Source organism: Macrobrachium rosenbergii, chromosome 46 (assembly GCF_040412425.1).
Source record: "Macrobrachium rosenbergii isolate ZJJX-2024 chromosome 46, ASM4041242v1, whole genome shotgun sequence".
NCBI classification, from domain to species: Eukaryota; Metazoa; Arthropoda; class Malacostraca; order Decapoda; family Palaemonidae; genus Macrobrachium; species Macrobrachium rosenbergii.
In genome coordinates, this window is record NC_089786.1 from 14,653,509 (window position 1) to 14,673,508 (window position 20,000).

Genomic DNA, 20,000 nt, shown 5'->3' on the forward strand with positions numbered 1-20,000 from the left:
ACTTATGCATGCGGTTATCGAAACCACTCGTTAAATGAGTTTGTAATTTCATTTTTAACCTTGGAAGAGATTCAATATATATATATATATATATATATATATATATATATATATATATATATATATATGATTCAATATAAATAAATATATATATATATATATATATATATATATATATAGAGTATATATATATATATATAATATATATTTTATATATATGTGTGTGTATCTTTTTATAAAGTTAATGAAATATACTGTACATAAATTGTACGTGTGCTCACGTGGTGTCACTCCTCCCGCTGATAAGACTTAATTATAAATGAAGCTGCTGATGTTGTGGAAGTTATTTGCTCAAGGGTGTCTTCCTTGAGTGAGGCAGTGAATATTGTCTCTCTCTCTCTCTCTCTCTCTCTCTCTCTCTCTGGAGCCACCCCTATTCCGGGAAACGATTTCTTGATAAGGACACAACATATGGTACTTAGAAATGTAAAATTAACGGCAATTCAACATTCCTTTGTACTGTCCCTCCTTATGTTGTCCCTAGGACCTCCTTGTGACCCGTGGTCACTCACACAACATCACTAAATGTTGAGCATGTCGCGTTCACAGAACATCGTTAGACATAGAACAGTTCTTCGTTGTGCAAGTGGGTTCTGTTCTCAGCTAGCACTCTGCTGGCCGCGAGTTCGAATCTCCGACCGGCCAGTGAAGAATAAGAGGAATTTATTCCTGGTGACAGAACTTCATTTCTCGCTATAATGTGGTTCGGATTCCACAATAAGCTGTAGGCCCCGTTGCTAGGTAACCAATTGGTTCTCAACCACGCAAAATAAATCTAATCCTTCGGGCCAGCTGTTAATCAGCTCAGTGGTCTGGTTAAACTAAGATATACTTAACTTAGACATAGAGCAACAGACCTATTTATATGGCAGTCTGTATCAACGTGCATTTCCTGTCGTTTATCAAAGAGGATACTGTGCCTTTCCAATTAGTGATCGTTTCCTGGTTCATTACTGAGAGGGAAAACCAAGTTCAACTAAGACTCTTTGCCTGACTAATTTGAGAGCACAAACTCGTATAATCTATAAGTCTTTCCCCCGTTGGGTGGGGTGGGAGAGTGCCGGGGGAGTGCCGTCAGTGCACCTTATCCCATGCACTGTAGTAATTACTTAAAGGTCTTTGGAGAGTCCCTTCGACCCCTAACTGCAACCCCTTTAATTCCTTTTACTGTATCTCCGCTCATATTCTCTTTCTTCCATCTTACTTTCCCTCCTCTCCCAACAATTGATTCATAGTGCAACTGCGAGGTTTTCCTCTTGTTACACCTTTCAGACATTTTACTGTCAATTTCCGTTTCAGCGCTGAATGACCTCATAGGTCCCAGCGCTTGGCCTTTGGCCTGAATCTTATATATTCTATTCTATCCTATGAGTCGTTGGCGAAATTTAAAGAAAAAATATCAAGAAATATTAATTACTGATCGTAACCAGGATAAAGGTTTTGAGACAGAATACTGAGCCCTCTAAACAAGTAAATAAAATTTATGCCAGGTCGCCTAAGCAGATGCTCATTAAATGCAAAACTTTTAAAGGAAAACTAATAACAAAATGCATATTCATTAAAAAAGAAGCTCTCATTTCCATTTCAAAAATCGTATTTTTAGCCAAATTATTTCCAAAATACAAGCGCCACAAGACAGGTACGTTATTGTGGATAATGACTGGTCCATAAAACTGTTTATGGGAAGCATAAACATGTGTATGGAATGTAATTCAAAAAGTTTTCGTAAAATCACAAGGGATGAAGAAACTGCTACATAAAGACCTTCAAAACAAGGAGAAAGTGAGGGGTAACCATTTCAGTAGCTCCCATATATATGTATAAAAAAACCCATGTGCCTGGTTTCCCAGTCTTCCAAATGCTCCCATCCATTTGTTGCTTTATAAAGGAGTGTTTGCCAACGGCAGGGAAATGGGGAAATGCCCTTGAATATGAAGGGTTATGAGTGGGCATAGAGGCAGGAAAGAGAGCCTATAAAGACAGCAACTACAGGCTTCGGACCGACACGCGGGTTTTAAAATGGCGACCGTCGAAAACTTAGGAAGCTTACATAGATGGCGACTTTTAGCTTGCCAGAGAGATGTGGAGCCTACAGAAATGGCGCGTGTCGGTTTGTTAAAGAGAACCAGTTATAAAAAAGATGGAACTGTCTACGTACAGAAGAGACAGGGAACATACAAAGAAGGAAGCTGTTGGTTTATCCAGCAGATTGAGAGCCTACAAAGATGGCACCCATCGGAAGAGGTAAAGAAATGTTAAGATCAGTCATTATTTTGTGAAGAGATACGTTATAAAACGGATTAATTGACTGTTTGAGTTTTAAAGATACACTGGTGTTACAATAACAATAGTTGCCGACGCCAAGTGAAGGATCTGAATACCTCCAGTGTAATTTTTTTACAGTGGCGGCTATACCTCGTATTATCAGCATTATTATTAGCTTTACTCTACAAACCATATTTACGTCTGATTTTATTGGTAACTTCCGACCACAGTGTTATTTTTTCCGACACTCCGGCATCTGGTCATAGCCATCTCTGCAACCCATTCGGGGCCTTGGGGTGTGTGGTCTCCCCCTCCTTTCGGAGTGAGGGAGGAGGTAGGGGGGATAATTATCGCCATATCAATTACTATCTGCGGTTGCAGATATGTGTAATTTATGCAAATTACTGGCTGGCTTGTTTTCTTAGGCCACGCTGATGTTCCTCGTTCGCCGGGGTTTTTGGATAAATCAGGACTTTGGTTCACTCTCTCTTTCTCTCACTCTCCTTTTCTCTCCTCCTCTTCCTCCACTTTTCTCTCTTTTGGACCTTTACCTGTAATTTTCATCTTTTATTATTCTCTATTCTGTATGTAGTTTTGACGGTTTAGATTTTTTACTTAAATGTTCTTAATTTTTTTACTCTGAAGTTCACTTCCCGAACCTCCTTACGACAATGGATGAGGTTTTGACTGAAAGAATATTATGGTATTTGTATGCGTTTGTTAATGAACAGATTATGATCCAATAAGGTCGGGCTTATGAATAGTCATCCCTTCCCGCCTAGCGCCTAATGCAGAGCAATCTCAGTTCGATATCTTTTAAACCTTCAGTTTTAGCCGTTTCGACCGAGGCTTTGCCTTGTGCTGTCATAATCGCTGGTTAAGAGGCACTACTGATGAAAGATCCCTATTCGAGGCAGGAAACAGAAGACACACCTCCGTGGAGGTGCAATTGTCACAACAACTTTCCAGAATCATGTCAACTTTGAAAAATACGAATATACACTGTCTGGAAACGTATAGCAACTGTGCCATGTAAAGTGCCATGTAAAGGAGTGTCTTGTAACTTACCTAGGATAATTTAGAAATAGATCTCAGTTTACTTTCCTGGAGAGTCCCACTTTGTCTAATATTCATGGCCAGGTATGTTTAGGTGTGCAGTCCTCTAGAAAGACCATACACACACATATATATATATATATATATATATATATATATATATATATATATATATATATATATATATATATATATAGAAATAATCAACGTACAATCACGTGTGGAACAGAAATAAATTTCTGACTCACATCAGGATCGAACCCGGGTCTTTCAATTGAAAGGCAAGGACGCTGCCCACTAGGCCATACAAGTCTAAAAGAAGTTGTTGGAACCTGAGAGCAACTGCACCCAAGGAATTACCTGGGCAAGCCAACTGCTTGCATACCAGCGAGTTTTCCCCAACTTCCCAACTCAGCAATATATATATATATATATATATATATATATATATATATATATATATATATATATATATATATATATATATATATATATATATATATATATATATATATATATATATATATATATATATATATATATATATATATATATTTTTATACATCTCTTCACATACATCTTACGTCTTTCCAGTACTGAAAGACATATCTGCAAAGATAATCCAGTAGTCCACTGTCTTCAACTTCACCATGTTGGACATACTTCAGCAGATTTTTAACACTGAATTTTTCTGACTCTTTCTTGTTGAGTCATTTCGTAAAATCTAGCTTCCTTTTGTTGTAATTTCTTTGGTTAAACTTCTGCCAAGGAAATAATATTGATTGATATGGAGTCCATCAACATATTTACCATTTTGTATTTTACTCAAGGGCTAAAAAAACACAATTGATTTCTTCAAGAGCTTATCGTACCTTCTAGAACGTTTATTATTCCTGTAAATATTTTTCAACCTAAAGTATAATGCAAAATGTATCTGTCCAAGGCAAAATCCCTTTATGATTAAAAGGAATAAGGAGCTGAACTGTCATTGATTATTTATTGTCACTAGAGCTTTAAATTATATTTAGCCCTGCTTTGTATATGGACACATGTATGTACTGTATGTATAAATGTGCACACGTATTCGCTTGTAACATCGGGTCATGTTCAAGTGTTTTTTCATATATGCATAATTTAAGCAAACATACACTTATACAAATGATAGCAACACACACACTCTCTCTCTCTCTCTCTCTCTCTCTCTCTCTCTCTCTCTCTCTCTCTCTCTCTCTCTCTCTCTCTCTATATATATATATATATATATATATATATATATATATATATATATATATATATATATATATATATATATATATATCAGCCCATCCTCTGATAGTTCACGGTTGATCACTTGCTCGACCGTACGCCTTGTCAACATTGGTGCAATTAACACAGCAGTTGACCGCCGGAGTCGAACCGTATCACAAAGCCAGTCTCGACATTAACCGACAGTCCCCTCCCGTTGATAACGTCAATAATAGGAGGAACAGATTTGATCCTGTGCTTCCGAGGAAGTCCTGGAAATCCTCCACTACTAAATCCGCGACTAATATTGAACCAGTTTAATTCTACGACCTTGTAACAACTCCATTTGTCTGTGGCCTGTGAGATTCAGACTTAATTTAAGCTTGCTTATAATTGAATAGATGTATTTCTTGTTTCTTCTTCATCTGACTGTTTGGTTTTCTGTTTCTTTTTATCTAAAAACCTTGGTCTTTTCCAGTTTTTTTTTTAAAAGCTTTATTTCATGAAAGTGTCGTTTGTTACCTTAGCTGTCTGCTATTTTTGTTCCGCACTACTGTATTCGCTTGTCTGGCCAAACGACTTCGTTTTCAGAACAATAACATTGTTGCTTTCGGCATGTCAAGTCACTGTATCCATTGCTTTCGTCGGGTTTTCGTTATTTTTTGACCCAATAGCTTTATTGCTTGCTTACTTTAACAAATAATATCTTTGGGCCTGATTATTATTTGCATCCCTGGAAGGATATCTGGCCCAGAAGCTTCAGTGTCTGCTGGTATCGTAGATCGTTTTGTAAATACTTGATCCAGCAAATTTTCTGTCGCCTAATTTTTTCACTCCACCCATAAAAACAAACCCAGCAACTTTATCGTCCACAAGTTCTGCTGATTACTTGCAGAATGTCTGACCCAGCATCTTTGCTGCTTGTTCGTTTCATTTAACGCTCTCAGAATATCTGAACCAACAACTTTCTTTTCTTGTTCTGTTTGCTTACTCTAAAATATCTGGCCGAACAGCTTAATTTTTCACCCGTTATCTATATTTCTTTTAGTAAAGCGGACCCAGACGTTTTGTTTGTCTCTCAGATTATCTGCCACATCAGTTTCATTGTCTGGTTCTTTTATTTATTTCCTTTAGAATATCTGAATCAATAGTTTCAAATTCTGGTCTTGGTATTTGTTTCTTCCAGATTATCTGACTAAACAGGTTCGGTATCTGCTCGTTAAATATGTCTCTTTGAAAGTATCAGTTCCAACGGCTTCATTGTCAGCTCTTTTGCACATATTCTCTTTCAGTATATCTGACTCTACAGTTCATTTGTCTGCTCGTTAATATCTGAACAAACAGCTTCATTGTCCGCTAGTTGTATCTGTCACTTTGCGCATTGCATTTGTTTCTCTCAGAATTGTCTGATCATTGAATTTGTCTCTTTGTCTGTATCTGCCTCTACAAAGTCATTCTCTGCTCGTTAATATGTGACCCTGCAACTTCACTGTCTACTCATTGTATATGTCGTATGTCTCTTTCAGAATATCTGACCGAACAGCTTCGTGTCTACGCGTTGTATTTGTCTATATTCAGAATACCGACTCGGCAGCTTTATTGTCTGCTAGCCTTGTGTATCATTTTCGTGACTGCCTGACTTTTATAATTTGCCTATGTTTTTCTCTGGTAGCAACGCTCAACGGAATGTTCCGTGTTTTGGGCTTGTTTGGGTAACTGGTCACGGTATATTGGCTTTATTGATATTTTCTTATTGGATTTGACCGTTGACATAAGACAGAGGGGAATCTCTGTATCTTGGGGAAACTGTAAACGAATAAAACGGTTATTTATGCTTTAATTGTTGGCGTAATATATATATATATATATATATATATATATATATATATATATATATATATATATATATATATATATATATATATCCTGTTTCTCATGATATATACACACACACATATATATGTATATATGTATGTATATATATATATATATATATATATATATATATATATATATATATATATATATATATATATATATATATATATATATATATATATATATATATATATATATATATATCTATATATATATCCTGTTCCTCATGATAAGGGATGGGTTCAGAAAAAACAAAGCATCTACACACACACGTATATATAATCTCTCTCTCTCTCTCTCTCTCTCTCTCTCTCTCTCTCTCTCTCTCTCTCTCTCTCTCTCTCTCTCTCTCTCTCTCCACCCATGCATGAGAATGGAAAATTGAGACTTAATTAATTTGGAAAATTTTTGCGGGACAATTGGACAAGTTGGAGAATACAGTGTAGCTTTTTTATGAAGACCAAAGAGACATTTCATTTAGAAGTTAATGGCCTAGAACTGAATAAAAGATATTTATTGAGGAGTACAGTCATTTTATTTGAAAGGTCATAGTTTATGAATGATAATTTTGGTACACTTCGCTGAAACCGGAGGATCCTGTTTTATCTTCTTCACTTGTATTCTTATTGCAGTTACTTTAATTATCACTATATTACTGTTATTATTGAAGTTACTATATCATTACGAAAGCTATAGTAATGATAATATGAATTTGAATAAGATATGACAAAAACAGCACTAGGAAATATGGCAATAATAAATTGTTGTTATTTCTAATTTTGTTATCGTTATTGAAATTGTTATTAAAATTATTGCTACTGTTGTATCAAACAATTGTTGTTTAATACAACAGTAGCAAATATGAGAAAATGCTTTCTGTTTTTATACCAAACGCACCGTCATTACCCACAATTCACTAGAAAATGAAAGAACATTGCTGCTAAGTATTCACGCTAGCTCTGGTGTGGTGATTCAGAGCCATTTTTCATCATTATAAAGCAAACACTGGAAATGCTCTCGCGGGAAGTGAGCAAACGATAGTCTAGCACGTGACATACACATTTAGAAGGTTGCTGCATCGATGTCAGGTTTGTGCTTTTAACTTTCGGGCAATCTGTTGCTTGGCTTAAATTGATTTAACATTACACTCTTTCATTCCTTTACTGTAAAACTGTGGATTTCTTCCGGGCAGTGTCACTGATACTGATGGGCGTGAGTTAAAAGGAGGGTGTAATAGCCTTTGCTTTATATGTATGTATGTATGTATTGTCATTCCTGTAAGTGCTAGCTTGTTACCGAACGGTAAACAAGTTATTATCTTCAGGTTAGCTTTCATTCGGTTCAGGAATGTTTACATTTAAAAATAAAGATATCCCTTCAGTTCAGTTTTGGTCTGATGCAAAGCAAATTAACAACAGTCTTCCGCCATCGTTTCCTTGGCCAAGTTGAACACGCAAGACTCTCCATGTTACCCCCGAAACTATGTGGAATTCGTGAACTCGAGAGACGACTAACTGAATATGTCTTGAGTATATCTTTTATACCATTCATTTCCGAGGCTGGAATTCTGTATTTTCTGAGCTTTCTTGGTAATTACACTCTGTGGTGGAATTCTATATTTTATGAGCTTTCTTGGTAATCACACTCAATGGTGGAATTCTATATTCTCTGAGCTTTCTTGGTAATTAGACTCTATGGTGGAATTCTATATTTTCTGAGCTTTCTTGGTAATTACACTCTATGATGGAATTTTGTATTTTCTGAGCTTTCTTGGTAATTACACTCTATGGTGGAATTCTATATTTTCTGAGCTTTCTTGGTAATTACACTCAATGTTGAAATTCTATATTCTCTGAGCTCTCTTGGTAATTACACTCTATGATGGAATTCTATATTTTCTGAGCTTTCTTGGTAATTAAATTCTATGACGGAATTCTATATTTTCTGAGCTTTCTTGGTAATTACACTCAATGTTGGAATTCTATATTCTCTGAGCTTTCTTGGTAATTACACTCTATGGTGGAATTCTATATTTTCTGAGCTTTCTTGGTAGTTACACTCTATAGTGGAATTCTATATTTTCTGAGCTTTCTTGGTAATTACACTCTATAGTGGAATACTATATCCTCTGGGGTTTCTTGGCAATTACACTCAATGGTGGACTTCTATATTCTCTGAGCTTTCTTGGTAATTACACTCTATGATGGAATTCTATATTTTCTGAGCTTTCTTGGTAATTACACTGTATGGTGGCAAACGGAGAAAGAAGAGAGAAAACGGGATGAAACGCAAAGAGAAGAGAGGGACTGAAATAGTAAATGTGCTCGAACAGTCATGTGAAATAAAGAGAACGAAAAGAAAAGTGAATAAAGATAAAGCTAGAGTGAACAAGAATTGAAGAGGGAAAGAGACACAGTAGCTGAAGAGGTGGTGAAACCTAAACAGCGATAACTCAAAGTGATGAATGAATGGAGAAGAAAAACGAGTAGAAAGAAAAATCAAAGAAACAAAGAAGAAAAAGACTGAAAAAAATAAAGAATAAAAAGGAGTGAAATGGATGAAACAGGAAAAACAAATATAGTATATGGAGAACGCTTCCAAACAACGTCATTCCGTAAAGCTCTCTCTCTCTCTCTCTCTCTCTCTCTCTCTCTCTGCAGCTAGGCGAAGGCATTTTAGTCTCAGCAATTGCAGCCAGAATGCATTCGGATTAAGTTGCAACAAGGTTATTGACTGCGGTTTGAACTTTGCAATTGCAAGTTCATCACGGAATTGCCGTTTTAATTACGCCGAGAATAGCTGGAACGCCATTGGTTCGCCTGGGAGAATCTGGAAAAATACGTTCCTAAGTGTTATTACTTAAATGGTGGCCAAAGTTGAGCCGGACCGGTTTCTTTAGAGATCGTGGTCATATCTGAATTTGATTATGTTATCGTGTTTTTTGCGTGTTGTAATGCGCACGTGTAGGTATCCTCCTAAACACGCCGGGGTGCACACTAAGACAGTAGGAGAATGAGTTTGCTTAAGTAGTAATAAAATCTTATATATATATATATATATATATATATATATATATATATATATATATATATATATATATATATATATATATATATATATATATATATTCATCATTATTTAAGCTCATTTCTAAATGAAGGACAAAAGAGGAGAGAGAAGCATTTGCAAGAAATTGATGGTTGATGGTTATTAGTTTTTTTTTTCAATAAAGTTAGAAGATAACAGTCTCCTTTTGCGAATTAGCAGTTCACGGGACTTTGGGAATAGAGGAGAGGCCACGAAGTTTTGGATTTCAGGGATGGTTAAAGAACCACGCTAATGGCCATTGTTGAAGCAGTCCTTCTCTCAGCTCCTCTCTTTACAGTTACTGCAGACCAAATAACGTCTAAGTCTTATGCATTTTTTCTCTTTTTCCTTGCCTTTGCAAGACTCCCAATTCCTCCTTCTTCTTCTTCTTCTTCTTCTTCTTCTTCTTCTTCTTCTCTCTCTCTCTCTCTCTCTCTCTCTCTCTCTCTCTCTCTCCACTGCGTTTTATCTCATCTTTCTCACTCGAGGTGATGGTTCTCGTCTGTTCCCACAATCAATGAGAGGAGGATTCATCACCTGTCCGGAAGTGGCCGATTTGTAAGGCGTGTACCGTCCGCTTCCCGAGACATTGCGGACGTTTACCTTAAGCATGTTGGCCATGGCTCAGTAAACCTGTGGTAGCTGGAAAGAGAGAGAGAGAGAGAGAGAGAGAGAGAGAGAGAGAGAGAGAGAGAGAGAGAGAGAGATAATCACAGAGTAATCAGTCAGTCAGTCGATGGGCTAGTTTCTTGGAAGAAGAAATCCACTATCCCCCTACTGACTTAAGCGGTGAGTCAGAAGGCCAGGTGGTTAGTCGACTAGGATGGGTCGTCGAGAATGACAAGTCTCATCCAAGAAAGACTTCCTGATAAGTTTAACATTCTCATGAGTCAAAAAAGACAACAGTCATTGCTACCTGCATCCGTCAGTGGCTGACGCAAGGAAATCATTTTCATAAAATATGTACAGCTGGTCAGTAAGTTTTAAAGTGACTGTTGCGGTAACGGCAACGCTTTTTTCACTCTTGTAGGATGGCGGAATATGAAAATAATAGATAGCATTCTCGTTGGTCTCCGATGTGTGAAAATCGTGAAATGGCAGGAGGCATAGAACTTGCAACACCATACTCAGTACTCTTTCTAACAGATATTAAAGCTAACTCATACAGTATATATATAATATAAATACATATATATACAGAAATACATATGTATATATATGTGTATATATAAAACATATGTACATATATATTTTATTATGTATATTGTTCCATTTTGTAATTCAAATCAACAATCCCAAAGAAAGACAATGTAATGATTATATATTAAAAATAAAATATTCTTTTCAGTATGATTCCTGAATGTTGTCAACAATGTTTTGTAAGCAGTAATAAACAGCTTACTGTCTATATATATATATATATATATATATATATATATATATATATATATATATATATATATATATATATATATATATATATATATATATATATATATATATATATATATATATATATATATATATATATATATATATATATATATATATAGAGAGAGAGAGAGAGAGAGAGAGAGAGAGAGAGAGAGAGAAAATGAGTCTCTCCTACACCAATTAGGTTGTGGTTCTTGGAAAGAAAAATACGGATGCGGAGATACACATAAAGGAAGAGAGAAAAGCACAATAATATAGAAAAGGAGTATAAATATTAGTGAGCTTGCTCTTCGCAGGTAGAAACACACCTGTCATGCAAAGCGTGTTTCGATTTTTAAGGATTTTAAGAGTTGAACGTGATCGACCCTGTACAGCTCTCTCTCTCTCTCTCTCTCTCTCTCTCTCTCTCTCTCTCTCTCTCTCTCTCTCTCTCTCTCTCTCCTCTTTGGAGTTAGATTCCCACTCTTTCTCAGTCTCTCTCAATTTTTCTCTTTTCCTTTAAGCCTTGGTTAGGTAGTAGCAACTTAAAATGTGAAATTCCACTTATTTACCTGGTATCGGTAGAACAGGTGGTAAATAAGTAAACTGGATTTTGTAGATGATGGAGATGAATTTAGTATATGAACTGGACTGATTTTTCCAACATCGTTTCAATGCTTAAAAGTTAACTTCAAAATTACTGCACACTGCTACATTTTTCCTATACACTCAATTTTCTTTTAGAGGAGGTTTCCCTCTTGACTCTCAACTAGTAGGCTATTCTTGGATAGTGTTGCTAGTTGCATGTGCTTCTCTATTTAAGAATAAAACACATTCGTGTCTCCTAACTACTAGCTATACATTTGAATGCAATTCTTGAGTAAACAGAGGTACGCTACAAGGTTGTAATGAAACATACCGAAATCACTTCTTCTCCAACAGCAAAGTTCCTCTCTCTCACATACATATATTAAATATAAATATATATAATATATATATATATATATATATATATATATATACATATACAGTATATACAGATATATGAAATTACATTTTTTAATAATAAGCATTGAAATTGTACAATATCGGGTTACACCTACAGTAATATTGATTACATACCCTTATTAATTATGTCAGTTCATGAATATTTTTTCTTGATACTATTTAACTTAAAAGGTTGACTCGACCATCTATGATAACCCAGCCTGAGAGATGAATCATACAGTACTGAGATTATATATATATATATATATATATATATATATATATATATATATATATATATATATATATATATATATATATATATATATATATAAATATATATATATATACACACATATATGTTTCATCTCTCACATCGGGTTTCCATAGATGGTCGAATTAACCTTCAAGTTAAATAGTATCAAGAAAAAATTCAAGAACCACCATCATTATTAAGGGTTTGTAATCAGTACTACTGTAGGCGTAACCTTACTATTATAGAATATATAATTTTATGGTCATCATGAACAGAAAAAAAATTTGCTAGGATTAAATTAATTTTTCTCATGGTCATAAAAAAAATGTCCAGTCATCGAAACTGTCAATGAAATGAAACCCCTTAAGAAGTTTAGGATTGCGCTGCCCTTAGTGTGTGTAGCAAAGATGTACGGCATTTTTTAAAGCAATCCTTTACCTCTTATATATTTTGGTAGTATGGTATATATGGGGTCCTGTGAAACCATTATTTTTATTATTTTTGAATTGAGAAGCTATCTGCAGTGCAAATTATATATGGCTGACTTACATCTGGCAGTGGCATGGTTCAAACCAAAAGTTTGGTTTTCCTGTCTCCGGCTTTCAGACTAGTTAAGCCATTCTTCTTGCGGTGCAGGCTAAGGTAACTTCGTTTATTGAGTGTACGATGATAGTGTCAAATAATTGTTAGTATTATCGGCTACAGAAGCTGGTTTTCTGACCCAGCAGTCCGAGCTATGGAATCTACATATGCATTAGCTAAAACTAAAGGTAAATACTTAAATTCTGTAAAAAATGTTTACCCTTGGTAACTGAAAAAACGCACCTATTTGCGCCTCGGTATGGTAAACTTCTAACTGCCGATTGTGAAGCCATATCTAACATTTTCCTGGTGGAGTGTTTGAGAAATATTTTGGCATTTTATATGTAAAAGGTTAATTAATGTCTGGAAGACTGTTAGACGTTAACAAAATTGTCTTAAAACACGCTAAAGCCCCGAGACGCCTTTGACGTTCATGGGCGGTAAAGGAGAGTCTAAGAAAAGTTAAGGGATCATTAGGAAGCTTTGCCCAAAATTAGTGTAGGTTAGGGCAGGTTCTGATAGAATGCATAATTTAGAGGGGTATATTTCGACGATGGGGGTGCTGGTATGTCTTTCGGATGCGTTTCTACAGAGATTTTTTCCTGTAAGCCATAGCATGTTCATTCCAAAGATTGATTATGAAGGTTGAAAGATCTTAGTTACCGAGGCTGGAAGTCCAAAGTTACCTAGGTCAAGTTCAGAGGTGCCTAGATTCGAGGTTCAAAAAGCCACTGAATCTATAGGGTTGTAAATAGGGTTTGAGGTGATGCGTAATCGTAATGAAATCACGGAGGTGAACAGGAGCTCTTATGTAAGCGAGCGAGGAAACTGTTTTATTCAGAATTTTAATTTAACAATGTACAAATTTTCGAGGAATAAAAATTAGGTAAAGACATTTTATAGGGCTGTGAGGTTACATTAGTTTGTGAAATGGTATTTGATATTGTTAATAAAGGGTTGTTTAATATGGCAATAAGGTGGTAGTGGTATAGTGAATGCCAAGCTAGGAGAACATTGGATTGTGATGTGATAATGGTATGAGTTGATGAAGGGTTGTGAGATGATAATGGTGTTAGTATATAAAAGGCTTTGAGATTTGGCGACAATTCATTAGTGAAATTTATACATGTGAGGTGATAATGGAGCAAGTTGATAATGGTTTGCGAGACGATATTGGGTTGTGAAGTGATAAAGATGTTGGCTGATAAAAAGTTGACAGGCTGTAATATGTTGTTTTAGTAGCAATTTGTGATAATTATTTGTAAGGAGGCTTTGACGTACGCTCATTAGCGGTTTGGAACTGGGGTAAAATGGATGGTTATTTAAGAAATCGATGGTGTAACCTGCAAGCTTCTTTGGTTTTGGGGTCAACTGAGGCTAAATAAATGAGATTTTTTTTAAAGTAAATCGCTGTACGTAGAATTACATGGAAATTTCTATGTATTTCTTGACTCCACTCGTCCTAGATACGAGATTAGGATCTGTTAGATCACGGATAGCAGGATCCCACCTAATAAACAAAAATAAAGGACTCATGTGAGAGGACAAAATTTCTTAAAACAAATACGATGAATATGTGGTAGTATGTTACGATGACATTTTCTGGAATGTTAATATTTTTTAACTTACGAATAATATTCTTGGGCTTCTCGGAATAATATCCATAGTCCAAAGCTCTCTAGCTAAAATAAATAAACAAATAACCATTCCAATATGCTTATTTGTTTTTAGAATATTTCAAAAGGTCACTGAATAACTGAAATACAAGACGCTGTTGTAGGGTAACTGGGGTTTCCGTCTTTTTACGGATAAGCGATTCTATTTTGTGAAGCTTGTTTGACAAGCAAATAAGATCAAATTATGAATTACTTTGGCTTGTATTGTGAATAATAATAATAATAATAATAATAATAAAAGCGTTAGCCTTTTGGTATCTTAGCGGAATTCATGATTGAGTTTTTTTCATGTTCCTTATTCAATGTGTAGTTCAGATCTAAAGTTTTTACCCCTGTGGAAATCCCAAATGCCTCTCTCATCATTACTATTATACTTTCTCAACGCTGATATGGCTCCCAAAATATAAAGTATCCTGAAAAGCCCAGTTTTAGGCAATATGGTAACTTAGTGTGAGTTAGCTTTGGCAGTTAAATTTGAGTCGCGATAGATATTCCCGTTATGGGGCACAGGAAAAAAAAACGAATCCCATGAAGAATGGAAAAATGGTAATGCGACCATTTGTTTTGGACGAGACTCATTAGAATCAGTTGGCCGGTTGAGCTAGAGCTGAACAGTAGTATAAAACAAAAGTGCTCGGTAGGGCATACTCTGCCCCACTCCGTACATTGACTAATGGTTGAAATAGTTCCTATGGCAATAACAATAAAATATTCATCGATATTCATTAAGTGTTAATTATCCCTGGGGGCGATCATCTAGTGGCTGTATTCTTTCAATTTCATCATGTTTCTTTCGCTTTAGATTTCAGTACGCAGACACGAGAGAACCTTGTCGCTTTCCAACTTCGATAACGGAGGTATTTAAGGGAAGAAAAACAGTCAAGTAAGAATGGTAATTTGCCATCAGCAACAAGAGTTCATTTAGAATAAGGCGAAGAGAGAGTAAGGCAGTAATAAATGCGAGAACAAAATCAAAATAAAAACTTACGAGAAACGAAGGAAGGCAAGAATAAAACGATGACGATAAATGCGGAATGAATAAAGTTATTCCTGATTTCCAAGCGAAGGATTGTCTCATGCAATCTAGACTGCCTCGCCTGTATTAAGGTCCGTGTTTTTCAGCTGCATAAAAAAAGGAAAGTATTCAAACAGATGAGTTGTTTACTTGGAATGTTGGCGAATGGTGCTTACTGCCTGGCTGTTGAGGTAAAATGGCCTGTTTGCATTAGAAGGTCCTGGGGAAGATGTTAGGAAAAAGCAAAAATGCACATTTTGTTTGCTTTGAATGCAATTTCTTTAGCTTTCTTGGAGGCTTTCGGGGTGGGAAACTACATCATATAAATGAAAATAGCTGATATTTTGTTTGTTTTATATAATTTTTTTTTTTTTTTTACTTTCCACGGGGCCTTTGAAATTGGATGGTACATTACTCCATTTTCTTGAATCCTTAGTGAGTATAAAATTGTAAAGGATACGGAAACATTTTGCTTGTCAATTGCTTTGTTTTTTTTTTTCGTAAGGAAAATTACTTCTCCGGATAATGTCTTATGAACGAAGCAAAAGCCTATATACCTCTGTTTAACCAAGACTGAAAGGAAAATATAAGATGAGAAAAGCAAAGTAAAAAAATCAGATTCCTTCTTACAGCGGAGCGCTATGAATTTCTCTACATATTTTACAAAGGACGATGAAAACGCTTTTTTCATTTACTTTATTGCACTTGCTTAGTTGGCGACGCAAGCACCGTTAAGTGTATGGATATTTTATTTTTAAGATTCCATTTGTAACGGTGAAGGTTGAGAAATACAAAATGAAATCTGATTCAATCATTAATCTTCTAGTTTGTGTGAATGTGTGTACATAATAATAATTTTCTTGATTATACCTCAGGTTTTTTCAACAAAACGCTACTGTTTTCTAATTGCATAATATGAACACATCACTCCACTCCCAAGTTTTTGATAAAGAATTTTTCTCTTTCTCCAGATTTATTTTAACTCCTCCTCATTTGTAAAAGTGCGCTAAGGTGTTTTCATTTGTGATCAGAAGTAGAACTGCTCTTTTGCACTTCCGTCAACACGTATAGACAGTCATGCATGTGATTAATCCTTCAAGATAACACCTAATTAACTATAAATATATGCTGGGTATATACGACATCGAAATTTGTTCAAATTACTGTTGACATTAACTTTTTAATCAGTGCATTTTGACATAACTTTTTAATTAGTGCATTCTGACATTAACTTTTTAATTGGTGCTTTCTGACAAACGAAACAAAGCCCCGTTTCATTTAAATGCCAGTGATATGAAGCTGTGACCTCGCTATCTTATCTTGACCATCAGTGTTGTTATCTTTATATCCAAGATAGTCGTACTTGCTGATTCAGGGAGTGGCCCGGAGGATTTGCTCACAAATGAAGATTTAAGAAATGGCAAAGTTGGGCAGTTGGGGGAGGAGAGCCAAAGAGAACGAATGGAAAGTAAAAGGAAGTAAGTAAGAAAGTATAGTGGGGCCAAAGGGACCCAGCAAAGGGCTTTCGTAAGGCTGAAGAGTGCTCACGCGAGACAAGGCTGCGGGCGGCACTCCACTGTGAAATCTGACGCATCCCTAGTTCATTCGACTGTCAGCTTGAAGCTTGAGATCACCACGCCGCGGCGGTTTTATTTTTGCGGATCATGCGGTTAAACCTGAAAATTCGACGAAACGGGAATCGTACACAAAAATGGTTTTGACTGGTTTTGCCTATAATCAAATTTATGTAATTGTAAGTGACGTTCATTGATGAAATTTTGTGGGTTTATGGGCGGTATGGAAAACTCTCTCTCTCTCTCTCTCTCTCTCATATATATATATATATATATATATATATATATATATATATATATATATATATACATATATATATATATATATATATATATATATATATATATATTTATATTGGTGTGTATGAGTATGTAGTATGCGCGTATGCTATGAGATGGGCAGTGCCACCGGTATGTTTTGAAGTATGGGATGGTGCCATGATTAGTGTTGTTATAATTTGATGCCTTGATGGGTTTAACGTTAACATTATATAAAACAAAGTATATGTTCTTCACAGATTTTAGAAACCTATTAAATAATAAAGGTATAAACGTAAGCGATAAGGGTGAGATTTCAAACTGGTACATTTTGAGATTTTATGACAAGATTTTATTCCTGGAGCCCATCTGACAAGATCTGGAGCCTATCTGACAAGATCATGTATTACTCCCCCTGCGTGGTACGAAGGACAAGTCCAAGCCGTTATTTTCTGATGTAAATGATGAAACTTCCATAATTTCCATATGGCATCATTTCTTACTCTATTCGCCATCTGGCTCGAACTGTGCTTCATAAAGTTTTATTTTTAAATCAGTATAGCTGAGCAGATTATACAAGCCTTAGGTATAATCTTACTTTTGTATGCAATTTTAGTCTTATTTGATGTCCAAACCTTATTCTCACCTAAAGGAAACCTGTATGGAGTATCGTTTTTTCTAAATATCTGGAAGACTACGCCTTTATGTAGTATTATTTCACCCCTTTATGCATACTCTGTCCTCATTATTTTAGTTTTATATAGATTTATCTTAGATCCCATCTTTCAAGATAAAGGAGGGTTTCTGTTAAGTAAGCTTCGCAAATCATAGGATTATCTGCCGATTAAGACAGCATCATCAGCATATTCTAAGTCTGTCTTTACTGCGATCAAAAGATTTTCTTCCATCTCCAACCATTTTTTTTCATCTCTAGCCATTTTTTTTTCCATCTCTAACCATTTTTTTCCATTTCCAACCATTTTTTTTCCATTTCCAACCATTTTATTTTCCATTTCCAACCATTTTATTTTCCATTTCCAACCATTTTATTTTCTATCTCCAACCATTTTATTTTCCATCTCCAACCATTTTATTTTCCATCTCCAACCAATTTTTTTCTCCATCTCCAACCAATTTTTTTCTCCATCTCCAACCAATTTTTTTCTCCATCTCCAACCAATTTTTTTTTCATCTCCAACCAATTTTTTTCCATCTCCAACCAATTTTTTTTCCATCTCCAACCAATTTTTTTTTCCATCTCCAACCAATTTTTTTCCATCCCCAACCAATTTTTTTCCATCGTCAACAAATTTTTTTTCCATCTCCAACAAATTTTTTTTCCATCTCCAACAAATTTTTTTTTCCATCTCCAACCAATTTTTTTTCCATCTCCAACCAATTTTTTTCCATCTCCAACCAATTTTTTTTTCCATCTCCAACCAATTTTTTTCCATCTCCAACCAATTTTTTTTCCATCTCCAACCAATTTTTTTTTCCATCTCCAACCAATTTTTTTTTCCATCTCCAACCAATTTTTTTCCATCTCCAACCAATTTTTTTCCATCTCCAACCAGTTTTTTCTTCCCATCTTCAACCAGTTTTTTTTTCCATCTTCAACCAGTTTTTTTTCCATCTTCAACCATTTTTTCCCTCGAAATCCACGAGAAGCGCAAACACCAAAGCTGATATAGTACTTTCCGGTGGCACCTCGTCGTTCACTACGAATTCACCAGACAAGACTCGACCAACTAGCTCGTCCATGAGAAATATCATTTAACTTGACATAAGTAGCGAAAATACCTTGATATTAGTCCGTAAACACTGTCAAATGCCTGCGAAGTCAACAAAAGTCCCGAGGGAGGGATTTTTAAATTCTATACAGGATATGCCTTACACAAATGTTTGGTCTATGCAAATCCTGTTTTTTTATAAAGCCAGATTGTTCATCTCTAAGGATTTTATCAATTTCTTTCCGTAGCCCGTTGAGCATGGCCATACGTACATTTTAATCACGCCCTATGATCGTGCAGTACTTCTATAGTGACCACATTAAGTCGAGTTACCTTTCTTTTTTGTTAATCATTTTTAATTGCATTTTCTTGAGTAATGCTCATTGAATTCTCTTTGCGAATTTCGATTTTGTCCAAAATTAATTGGTTTCTCGCCCTTGTAACAATATACTATTATCTCATTCTGTAGCTGTAGGTTGTGTTACTCTTGTCAAGCCAAGATATGTCCCCCTTCAGTCTTCCATTCCCCTTCCTTTCATACATCGTTCCTTCCCCATCCTTCCCCCTTCTAGTTATACCTTGCCCCTCCTTCTTTCCACCCTTACAAACACAATCGGCTAATTCCCAAGCATTCAGAATCTCCTCACTTGCCTTCTCTTCTTACCTCGACACCGGCCCCCGTGTTTCTTTCCTATTCCCAATCCAGTTACGACCTGCCCTTCCACCCTCACCCTCTCCCTTCCTCCCTCCCCCCCCCTCCCACACACAGGCAGGGGGGTAATACAATATATACTGCGATAACAGCTACATCAGATTAACAGAGAGGGCGCAGGGTATCGGCGGCAGGCAGTGCCTTCGCCATGACAAATCGGCCGAGCTTTGTCTCCCGAGATTAATGGTAAGCTTGGAGCTGGGCAA

At 35.7% G+C, this 20,000-nt stretch overlaps 1 protein-coding gene across 14 annotated transcripts in view; it reads left to right on the plus strand.

The window, feature by feature from the left end:
- The window catches only part of LOC136830235 (atrial natriuretic peptide-converting enzyme), an 848,233-nt gene that overhangs the window by 53,218 nt on the left and 775,015 nt on the right, over positions 1-20,000 (plus strand). For 2 of the 14 annotated variants that reach the window (XM_067089556.1, XM_067089551.1), the window contains exon 1: positions 12,866-13,017. The exons of 10 other annotated variants lie outside the window; for them this stretch is intronic. The gene's annotated coding sequence lies outside the window, so the exon portion shown is untranslated. Of the gene's footprint in view, positions 1-12,865; positions 13,018-20,000 lie in introns of those variants that run through there. 2 more of the 14 variants (XM_067089550.1, XM_067089557.1) reach the window with 1 other exon arrangement.